Below are 12,550 nucleotides of genomic sequence, written 5' to 3'. Positions count from 1 at the left end.
GGGGCTCCCTCATTCTCTCTAATTTTACAATTAGATGCTATTTAGGATCATAGTCACTGTACTTTATATAACCCTGAGCAATGAACTTTTCTAACAATGAGCAGAACAAATAGCAAGGGCTTAGCCTCTGGCAGGACATGTTGCTGGAGAATCAGTGTCTTCAAGCACTCCAGTTGAGATGGGTGCTTAGACACCATGAAAACAAACATTAATGGAGGAGACTCTATTTTTACCTTTATAAGAAGAGAACAAGGAAAGGAAAAATGATTGGTGGTGGTGAGATTTGTGGGATTTGGAATCTAGGTGTTTGTCTAGAAAAAAAAGCAAATGGTTTAGATAAACATCTGGATAGGCATTTCAAAAGCTGGAGAATAGGTTCCTTCTCCAACATACCTATTTAACACATTTACATAAAATAATTTCAATTCTCAACATGTAGACATGAGAATAAAATTCAAGAAGGAAAAGCCAATGAGATTATCCAGCTTTGGTGAAATGAAAAGGTTCTATTATTGTATTAACTGAGATGAAGCTCACTAGTAAGTTTAAGAAAAACAATTTCAAACAACATTGGTTTAAACACATGGATATTTAATACTTTCTTCTAAGTTAAAGTTCAGATACTGATTTTCAAGACATTCCCATGCATTAAAGGATTCTAACAGGACATCATTTTATCATATATGACAATCACTCTCAGAGTCACAAGAATTACAATGACATGTTGGTTTTTTCCTGTCATTAAATAAAACAAGTGACTGATGTATTGGGGTGAAGCTCAGAGTTTGAGGCTGTCTTTCTACAGTTCCTTCCCTGTAAAACTAGATGACTCTGTTATTGCACATGCAATTTCAACTTCACAGAGCCACTGTTTTCAATGCAGTAAACCTTGCAAATAAAAATCAAGTTAACTAAGCCAGCCTGAAATAGAGACTCCAAAATAATGAGTAACAAATGGCAATAGAGAGTGGTACACAACAGTTTATTCCTGTGCAATAAATGGTGGGTTGCAACAGTTTATTCTTATGTAATAGATGGTGGGTTACAATTGTCCATTCCTGTGCAATAGACAGTGGACTACAACAGTATTCCCATGGAATAGTTGGAGGGATACAACAGGAAAACTGAAAAGAGAAAACAGTTTCCTGTTTTAAAAATGAGCACTGAAACTGGCATGTAGTCATTCTATATAGTAGCAATAAGTTTAATACAAGATTAGCATGTGTTAGAAAGTAAAACAACTACCTAGAAATTTTTGTAACATATAACATGAGATGCTTTGTAAACATCTTCCAAACTATGTTCATAGACTCGATCACTTGAGAAAGAACACATTGGATGAGAGGAAAAGAAGTTCTTTCATGTCTCTGAATATATACCTTCTCACTTCAAATTTGTGAGTGTTTGCTCTTTTCCTGAGTAATTATCAATGGATCCCTTGGAGAAAACATAGTTTTCACAAAGGGTTGAATGGGATTTAGGCTTTAGGAGATTGAATTACCAAACAAAACTGAAACAGACACTTTGTGATAAGACCATTAAATCTCAAACCATTAAGGTTAGACTTGGTCAACTTTAACTCACAATTTCTTCCTGCGAACACCATGTAAGCATCTTTGTATCATTAGAATAGGCCTCTAGAGATGGAAGCAGGAGATGTTTAAGTTAGAAGCCAAGCAGAGCTATGTTCAAGACTGAGTCAAATCATGTTACCTGTATGAACCTCAAGTCATCCTGTTTGGTCAAATGATTCTCAGCAGATCAGTACAGTCCAGTGAACATCCATATTAGGTTTGTGTTTGTTGAAGATTTTCTACTCTGAAATTCTAGGATATAATTTCCTTCTATTCTATGACTATATCATCTCAAAGGTCTTCTGAATTTTTTCCTAATCCTCAGAACATGGACAGAAACTGAAGAAAAAAAAACCAGAATTCACACATGGACAAATTTTACAGCTCAGAAAAGTAAAAACAGGCATTCTTCCTTCTACATTTCACAAAATCACACCTAATCAGCTACAAAGAAAACTGGGATTTGTAGTCTAGGTGCTCACCTAGGAAGAAAAGCAAATGGTTTAGGTAAACATCTGGCTACACATTTCAAAAGCTATAGAATAGGTTCCTTCTCAGACATACCTATTTACATAAATTTACATAAAATAATTTCCATTCCTAGCATACAGACATTAAAGTAAAATTTACAAATCAAAACTGTACCAGAAACTATACTATGTGATCATGGCTGTAGGGGATGTGGCCTGTTCTTTCTCACATCTTTTTGTACTTACTGCACTCAGAATATGAAAGATGTATTTTATAAAAGGACATCTGGCTCTCCTTAATATCTAAATTATCAAATTTTTATGCATCTATGTCATACCCTTGGGTGTTTACTTTGAAATAGGTTCAAGTAAAGTTCACTTTGATAGAAAGCCATAATGCCTTCATGCATTAATTAGCATATTATAATCTTGAAAGCACTAAATGAATCATCACTTCGGCTTATTAGTCCTTTCAGGACCAGCCTTGCAACTGTCTTGGCTTGACTTTCTTTAATATCTGAGGCTTATTGTTTCCAGCTGTGACACAGCATCGATCCTAGAGTAGGTAGAGTGCGTCATTGTAATTCTCTAATGTGTAACAAACTCCAGTACTTCAGAAGCTTGCCAGTGATTCCCAAAGGTAGCAGAATGGAGGAAAAAATGAATACTAGGAAGCTGGTGCTCAAAAGCTCAGATTCATACCTACGACTGTAGCAGTGTTCCAATCTCAAGAGATCTGACTCATTTGATGGAGTCAGTTACAGTCTTTTACCAGTAGATCTATATAGATCTGTACATTCCCAAATTGGGGGCATGTACCCACTAGTATATAAGGTCAAGTACTAGCTAGAAGAAAAGATCAAAATATCAGAGCTGCTGTATAAGAATCAGGTACTTTTCTCATCATTGAGATAGAAGGCCTAACAACATCATGACAAGGGAAGATTGCTTTTCACTCAGAGCTTGAGGGTAAAGAGTGGCAGCAGGAGAATAAGGTAGCTGATCACATTATACCTATGATCTGAGGAAAACAAATACTACTGCTCAGTTCTCTCTCTCTCTCTCTCTCTCTCTCTCTCTCTCTCTCTCTCTCAATTTGGTCTAAGATCCCATCCCATGGAAGGATCCTGCCTACATTTAAAGTGGATTTTCTCGTCTCAATTAAGCTAATATAGAACCTCCCTCCAGATATGACCAGAGATTTGTCTCCTGGGTGACAAGTTCTAGCTCCTGTCAAGTTAAAGAATGAATTAAATTATGTTCCATTAATATTTAATATATTGGTTGCTACCATTGAATTCATGCATTACCCTGTTACCTGGGGGAAGGGTTATTCTAAAATGAAATGGAAAGTCCTGTCACTGGAATCTAGGTATATGCATTAGTGGACTGGCTTAAGCACTTATAATTATGGCAAGTTTCATTTAACACACATGGGAACATATCATTAAGGTATTCCTCCAAGATGGTGACATACACGTGTAACTCCAGCACTCAAGAGGCTGAGGCAGAAAGCTTAAAGTTTAAAACCCAGCCTAAGTATACAGAGTACTTAAAATAAGCAAACTATTCTAAGAAACTGGAGTTGAACATAAACTCGTGTATGTAAATATGTCATCCTTCATGAAATGACAGAGCTGAATTCCCACACTGAATTTATAAGCTGCAACTAGGAGGAGATGAAGAACAGTGATCTAATCAGCTACACAGCAAGGAAAAGCAAAGACTGATTTTCATTCCCATAATACAAGGAAGACGCATACTTGAGTCATTGAAGAAAGAAGTAATTACTTTTTTTGAAAAAATCTATGCTATGAGACGAGCGCTTTAAAAACAAATTGTAAAAGTTCCCATTGTTGCATGACTTAGACACAGAATGCAATCACAGCGCAAAAGGTTTGAAGAGAAAAGAAAAAATATTTGCTGTAATGATTGTGTTTCAACTTGATTGGCTTGAATTTTGTGCAAATAAATGTTAAAATATTATTTCCATATTGTCTGAGAGGACGGTTCTGAGAAATTGTCATTTGAGACAATAGGTTTATTAAATATACATTACCAATTTTGGCAGGCATTACCTAATCCTCTTAATACTGACATACTGAGCAAGATGTGCCTCCTGTGCAATAGTGGGATAAATGTTATGAGAGAACCAACCACTTTCTAGTTGGATTTGAGAAATACTCTACAGGAAGGTACTGTGTGCCTAATTATATCATCCTTGCCAAAAATAAAGATGAAAAAAAGAGGTCATAGGTCCTAGGGTAGATCCTGATACTGTTATTTTGTTGAGTGGATGTGTTGTAAAATACCCAAAGACCTTGGATGCTCTCATCCTTGTCAGAGAAGCTTCTTTTTGCAGTTGGCAGCAGTTAATGGAGAGAGCATAGCATAAAAATGAGATTCACTGCTCAGCCCTACAAAGGACATTTACATTAAACACACAAACATGCACACACACACACAGACACACACACACTCCAAAGCTCAGGGAACATCTCAAAAAAGGAAGAAAAAAACAATAGAAGAGATTGAGGGGAGTGTTGTGAAGTACTACCATCTGGACATAATATAGCTATCCCAGTCACGAATTCACAGCAGATGTGTTACTTGAACATAAACTGCATGAGATCAGTCCAACCAATGTCCAGGCATGGGTCCAGGCTCCATCTCATACTGAGCATCTATTCATAGTAGACAGCTTCAGGGAGAAGTAGAATTCTTCTTTCTGAAGATATGGTAGGTTTCCAAAGCTCCACACACATCAACATATGGAAAGCACTAACTTGAATTAGGAGAGAATCAAAAAAATAATAATAATAAGAGATGAAGTTTGGAGGAAATGTATTTATGAAGATATGGGGATAATTAAAGGGTAAATGAGTGGTTAAATATGATTATATTTCATTATATACATGTATGAAAATTGTCATTGCATATCATGAAATTATAATAGATAAACAGAGAAAATTTTAACTTCAAGTATCTAGAGATCTAAACTAGAGAGAGTGCATTCTTAACAGTATTATACTATATCTCTGGATACCAAAAAAGGTTTTATCAAAATATATTATATCCTAAAAAATACATACTCGTATCTCTCTCATAACGTGAAAAGAGAATTTCTTAATTTTGAAGATTTCTAAGTTATTTTTACTTGTGTGCATGTACACACACACACACACACACACACACACACACACATATATATATATATATATATATATATATATACATATATATGCTCATGCAAGCTACATATATGCAGGTGATCTCAAAGGACGGAATATGGTGTCAAATTCTCTGGTACTAAAGTTACAAAACACTGTGAGGTGCTCAGGGGGTGCTGGAAACCAAAATCTAGAAGAGCAGCAAGTGTTCTTAATCAATGAGTCATATTTTCAGCTTGTGATGTCTGAATGAGAATGCTCCCAATCCCCCACTCACATATAAATATTTAAATATTTAGTTACCAGTAAGAAGAACAGTATGGGAAGGATTAGGAGGTATGGCCTTGTTGGAGGACAAGTTTCACTAGAGCCAGGCTTTGAGATTTCAACAATCCCACACTATTTCCAGTCTGTCTCTCCCTTTTTTCTTCCCTATCTCCTTTTTCCTCCCTCCCCTGTACATGTCTCAAGATGTGAGCTGTCAGATCCTTCATCATGCCTGTCTGCCTGCCGTCATGTTCTCTACTATGATACTCATGAACCCTAATGCTCTTAAACTGTAAGCCCCAGATAAACACATTCTTATACAAGTTGTCTTAGTCACAATATCTCATCACAACAACAGAGAAGTAACTAAAACACAAATACAAGAGCTCTTGATTTTACAGAATTCTGTTCTCCAAGAATATAGATTACAAAGTTGTACAATATATAGCAATTTCCCATAAGAGTTACAAATAGCATCTTTGTGGTCAGGGTGTGGTGATGTAACTGTATTTAATAAACCGTTGACCTTGAGTGCTTGGAACGTACTAAGCAGAAGGAGGACAGAGTATAAAGGAGGAAGTAAGAGTCAAAAGACCTCCTAATTATTAATTTTTACCATATGCTAGATCAAAATGTTCCAGAAGGTTCTGTGGCTCCCGTTCTAGTTTGCTGACCTGTTTTAAAAGTCCATATTAAAACACTATCAGCTGCATTTAAAGTAATGAGAAAAATAGCAAAAAAAAAATAAGATCTTGGAAATGAGATGGCATTTTGTGTATGTTTCACACATGGATATCTGAGAAATTTACGGGACAAATTATAGTGACCTACATCTGATAGAAAAATAGGTTGTCAGTTTCATGTCAGTACACTTGCCCCATAGTCTGATACAATTATATTTTGACTCTTCAGAAATCAGGATTCAAAATAAGGAAAAATACAAATCAAAGAACAACCAGTAACTAGAAATTCGGGCAAAATTAGAATTAAAAAGTTTTCTTGGAACTGTATATAGAATTCTGTTTTAGGGGGTAATTCTGCCATATTCTTTTTCTATTGTTGCTTCCTGTAAGTAGTTTGAATATTTAATTGTTAACATAAATGAATTGCTTACATGTTTTATTCACAAATTATTATGGAAAGTCTAAATCAAAGGCTAGCAATGTATTTAATTTTTTAGCATATTATTTGCATTTGGAATTTTTGTATGGTTATATTGAGTTTACTCCTGTGATGATGCCAATGAGATAGAAATGAGTTACTAATGTGATCATATTCCTAAATTCAATTAAATGATTCAAAAATTAATATCAACTATGTAGATAAAAGAAACAAATCAAATGAGAAGTATTGCTAATGCCTTATAATAATTCAACAACATATTTTTTTCAAATCATTTGATATAGTAAATAGCATACAAATTAATGAGGCCTTAGATTGTTTCTCATTACTGTGGTGTAGAACTGACAGGAGCAGATAGAGTTTGTTTTGGATCATGGTTCAGGGGATACAGTCCATTCTAGTGGGAGGGCATGCTGCTGCAGTGACTCTGTCCATGACTGGAGGAGCTTGTGATGTATCACACAGCAACCTCAATAAAGAAGCAGAGAAAACAGAAAGCAAGCAGACCCAGGTGCTTCCCACAGTCTATGTCACTAACCAAGTGCCGCCACGTTCTAAAAGTGCGTCACCATTGTGGAACAAGTATGCAACCATGAGCCTGTAAAAAACAGTTTAGACCCAAACCAAATCAGATGCCATCTATTTCTGATGAACAATATAAATGATTGTATAAATGAAATTTCAGAAGATGGACTCTCTCTCTCTCTCTCTCTCTCTCTCTCTCTCTCTCTCTCTCTCTCGTCTGTCTCTCACGCACATGCACACACACACACACGCACACACACACACACACACACACACATCATAATGTTGGTTTTACCACTTTTCATTGAGACAGTCTTCATTTTCTCATTTCTAAAGCTCTTAACATCCTGTCTTGCTTTCTTATTGTGAAAACGGAAAGTGAGCACTGCTAAACAAAGGCATTAAACTATGTTGCTTATAGACACATAGACAAGCCTTTCGTTTCTTTGAAGCTCTGGCCAACGAAGCTGAATTGTCACTGAAACTGAACACAAAAGCATTTCTTTGAATGTAAGCAGCAGCATTTCACACTCTTCCTTCCCTAGGCCCCTCAGTCAAACCAGGATTCCATGGCACACAGGAAGGAATAAGTCAATTGGGCACTATTTCTATCTAGTCATTTTCTTTCATTTCATGCAACTTGAAAAACAGAGTTTACAACACACCAAGGAAGGAGCAAAACACAAATTAAAAAGGATGATGGAGATGAGATATATAGAGAAAATATAGAAACCCAAGTACTAGGAGAAAATGCATTCCTTTCGTGTGTAAAGTACCCTACTCACACTTCTGTATCGTAAACTAATCCAGTTAGGAGCATAGAGGACTCACTAAATATATTACAAAGAGAAGTCTAATACTAAAGAAGTCCATATTTCAGCATTCTAAAGAAACTTAAGTATCTTTCTATACACACATCTATCCATACATACACTCATACACACATACACACACACATACACACATACATTCATACATACATTCATATATACACACACACACATACATGCATACAGATTTACTAAAAAGCTGCTGAATTATCATTTGTTTAAATTTCTTAAATTTAAAAAGGAAGAGATTGTTCACTTTCACTTGCTGCCTCATACAGCAAGCGCATGGAGAAGTGAAACCTAGACCTGAAACTAAAACTTCAGGACAGAGAATAGACCACACTCCAGACCCAAGAACTGTGTCTAGTACATCTAATCCCACGAAAGAGGTTTAATCCTCTACCCTCAAGGCAGTGGATCCTTGGGCATAAGGGCCTCATTTTTAAATTGTTGCCCTCTGTGTTAAGTGAATTTTTACCATCCTCATATCGCCAGTGTGCTAGTTGGTGTTTATCAACTTGCAATGAGCTATACTGTCACCTGGGAAGTGACAACCTCCAGCAGGCCTCTGCCAGACAGGCCTTTGGGAATGTTTATGGGATATTTTCTTGATTAATGACTGATCTGATGGGGTCTAGTCCACTGAGAACAGTGGGTATGTGGTCCTGGATTGTGAAGGAAAGCAAGCTGAGCAAGCCATGGGGAGCGAATTTCTGCCCTGATGCTCCTCACAGATGCACTGTTACCTGAAAGTGTTTTTTCTGCCCTATGTGGCTTTTGGCCAGTGTTTTAGCACAGCAATAGAAAGCAAGCTAGCATAGTCATTAGTATCAAAGGGTGGGATGTTGCTGTGACAGACCTGATCATGTGTGTTTGTTTCTCTTTGGAGAACTGTGAAAGTATTTGAAACTTGGGGCTGGAAAATAGAGTGGTCAGACCTTAGCGGGCTACTTGTATGGGAGAATGGAAGATAGGCTTACAGATATAAAGTCCACCACTCTGTTTTTGAAGAAACTCCTTTTTGTGTAAGACCAGGGGCTAAACTCCAATTCCAGAAAGAAAACCACAAAGTCCACTTGAGCAAACATCCCAATAGCAGGGTCAAGGGACATAGAGATAACTTAAGACATCCTGCAGGGAATAGATAACTTAGTCATCCTGTTTGTCAGGTGGTTTTGCCCCCATGTTTGGTTCCTGCGGATTACGCCAGAAATGCAGTTGTTAAAATATTAACTTGCTGACACATATAGAAATTCCCCAAGCTTGCTGTAACTACCATAAATTCTCTGCACCCCTAGATTGGGGACTCTTACTCTGACCTGCTGCAATGTGAATTGTTAGAGACCTTGCTTGTGAGCTCATAATAAAGATGCTATGTGTTTGCATCAGGATTGGCTCCTTGGTCTTTGGGGTTCCTATGACTTGGACATAACAGCAGATAATGGCAGTCTGCCTGTTTAAATTTCAGAGGAAACTTTAGGTGCACCTTGAAGTCTCTACCATCGCCATTTTGTGTAATGTGCTTGGATTAGGAAGCCATAGAATTGAAACATTTGCTTTATTGAGAGAATATGTGTTGCCTAGACAGGTCTGAACAATTACCTGCGATTAACAAGAAAGCAGTGTCCTTGAGGTAAATTTTCTGAGTATTTCTTTGGGGTCATCACAACAATGTTGTGCTTTCCAGAGCCTAAGGCTGCATCTGTAGCTGACAGCTGTACTTGGAGGTGTAAGTGCCTCCCATGTGGAACTAGTGTTGGCAACATAAAAGCTTTAAAACTAAAGGGCTCAAAGGCTTGGCACCATAAGACATCATTAATAAAGGTTTCCTTTTAGTAATAGTGGAGCCATGAGATTTGTTTCTGAAGGCTATGGATCAGAGAGCTTGGCTGGAGGCAGAGTGCCACACACTGGAGAGAGGAGATACTGTCTTCTGGAATGCCCGACAAAGGGAAAAATAAACCAGAATGCATAGCTAAGAACATATAGGGTTAATCCCTTCCCTTTTAGTTCATTTAGAGTTATATGCATTTAAGACAGGCATGCCTGCCTCTACTCATTGGATTAACTATTTCAAATAGCATGGCATACTTGGTAGACTAGCTACCCCTAACAAAAGTGCTTAGCAAAAACTTGTCTGTAGCTTCATGTCCCACACCAGTGTCTTGCTTCTCCACCTAGAATAAACTCTGTCATGTGTGTCTGGACCAGACTCAAGGCAGTGTTATGGCAACAACAATATGATTTCTAGATTTTTAAGATTGTTTTTGATGCTATATAGAATTAGTAATTATTCCTCTCAATAATCACTATTTTTGCACAATTAGTTTAATAGCATTTAGAATATGAACACTGAGAAGCAGAAAGACAGTTTAGCTAAGGAGCTCAAATTCTGGCTCTGGATTATATAGCAAATCCCCATTTGTTGCTTCCTGTTGCTGCTATCCATAAAGATTACACTTCTCTAAGCTGATGACAGACAATAATAACTCATATTGTGATCATACAGCAATGTAATCACAATCCTGTTTGCCTGGTGCCTGACAGATAAAACTCTAGAGAATAGTGTGTGTGTGTGTGTGTGTGTGTGTGTGTGTGTGTGTGTGTTGCACATGTCTGTGTCTATGTATCTGTGTATGTGTGTGTGTGTGTGACTGTGTGTTTGTCTGTGTATGTATGCATGCACATGTGCATAGGAATATGTGTGTGTGTGTGTTGGGGAGGTCTGTGTCTCTGGGGAGGTCTTTGTGTGCGTCTGTGTGTCTATGCATCTGTGTATGTATGTGTGTGTGCTTGTGTGTGTGTGTGTGTTAATGTTGACAAAATGCAATGACATGTGAATACTAGTATTCCTAGTCACTGACAAAATTTTTAAAAATGTAGGTCACTATTATTGTCACAGACCATACCACTTTTATCGTAAGTTCCAAATATAGTCTTAACATGTCATCAAAGTTCATGCGAGTGTGAAACTTCAGTTCCAAGATGAAATGTCATGTGGAAAAAAATGATATACTTAAATTCTATCATTCTTAGAACCCCCTGGACTCATTAAAACAACAACAAATCTGTGAAATCTATTGAAGACAACAATATTACTTCAAATATGCATTCCACAGTTGAAGTTCAGTGTGGTGAAGCTCTTAGAAATGCATGGAAAGTGCCAGCATTTGGTACATTTCTCCTTAATTCCCATCTCCCCCGTCCCGTGAATGTGAGCAGTGTTTTAGGGACTGTCTTATATATATACACACATATCCAGATTCTAACAAGATAGACACTTCAGGAAATCTATTGCTTACCATTTATTAATATGGCATGACTGGTGAAAAAAAACAGATATCCAAACTATTTTCATAATTTCTTTCTATAACTATTATGGTTAATTTCATCTGATTCTTTACAGAAAGTGTATTAATTTCTTTAATCCCATACTTGCATTAATGAAATATTTTCTGAGCCAGAAATTACCAATCTAAATATGCTGGCACTTACTAAGACATTCCAACTTCCTAAAAAAGCTCTTATAAACTTGGTTATGAGTTTCCTTACTTTACTGTTATTAATTTATACATAAACTAAGTTAGCATGGGAAATCACTATTGTATGAACAAGACTGTTTCTCTTTGGCTTGACTAAAATGAAAAGACTAATATGCAACTTGCAATTTTTCTATTGTAAGTTCAAGTATTTAAGTCACGCACATTCCATTGTCTGCATACTAACAGAATTATCATTTAGAAGCCTAATCCCTATCCACTGTATTACGGGGCCACCTCAGAATTATCCTTTATAATTAAAAGTGTCATTCTTCTACAGCTCCAAATGCTTTTATTGTTTTTAGACTCTGTTCTCACTTTCCTCTGTTGTGCTAACTTTCTGTCAGTCATTCTTCCACTGGACATGGTTCCAGGTTACTGCCCTGTGACCTGCACTGTTTCTAATACTGTTTCTATCATTTGTCAACTCCATGGATGTTGGTACATCTTCTATAATACGTAAGCTTTATTTAATTTTCCTGTCCCCAAAGATAATCTTAGATATTGAACACAGATAAGTGATCCGATAAATGTATTGTTTGACTGACTAGTGGCACTGTCACTTAAGCCCTGGTGACTTACATTAGTCATCCCTGTGCTTTAGAAATTGAAGTAGAAATGTAAATTCCTTGCTAGCTTGCATGTGTGATAAACTCTAATAACATGTAAAATGAGAATAAATTAGCAAACAAAATACAGAGTGTGCCAAGATGGCAGAGAAAGTGAGGAGGGGTTGTGTCCTAGATCCCTGGTGATAGACAGCTGTGACAATGCTCCAATGCTTGTGTGACAGTGGATCCAAGAAGAGCCTTCCACAATCTCATGAGTGGTTATGGGGAATTATGGATAGAGGGTTTTCAGGAGATTGCTATGGTAGAAGGAAAACTGCAGTAGATTAAGTAACAAAACGAAATAATTAAAACAGAAGCCCACCCCCATGAAACTTTTAAAAACCACACAAATAGATGAATAATAAGCCTTGTTAAAGGAAAGATGGAAAATCAGAAATACAGATGAGTGACAAGGGAAAATCTTGAAAACAACTAAGGAGTC

This window comes from Arvicanthis niloticus, chromosome 19, assembly GCF_011762505.2.
Source record: "Arvicanthis niloticus isolate mArvNil1 chromosome 19, mArvNil1.pat.X, whole genome shotgun sequence".
In the NCBI taxonomy this organism is placed as follows: domain Eukaryota; kingdom Metazoa; phylum Chordata; class Mammalia; order Rodentia; family Muridae; genus Arvicanthis; species Arvicanthis niloticus.
The sequence above is the reverse complement of the archived record's forward strand: the minus strand, read 5'-3'. Positions refer to the sequence as shown.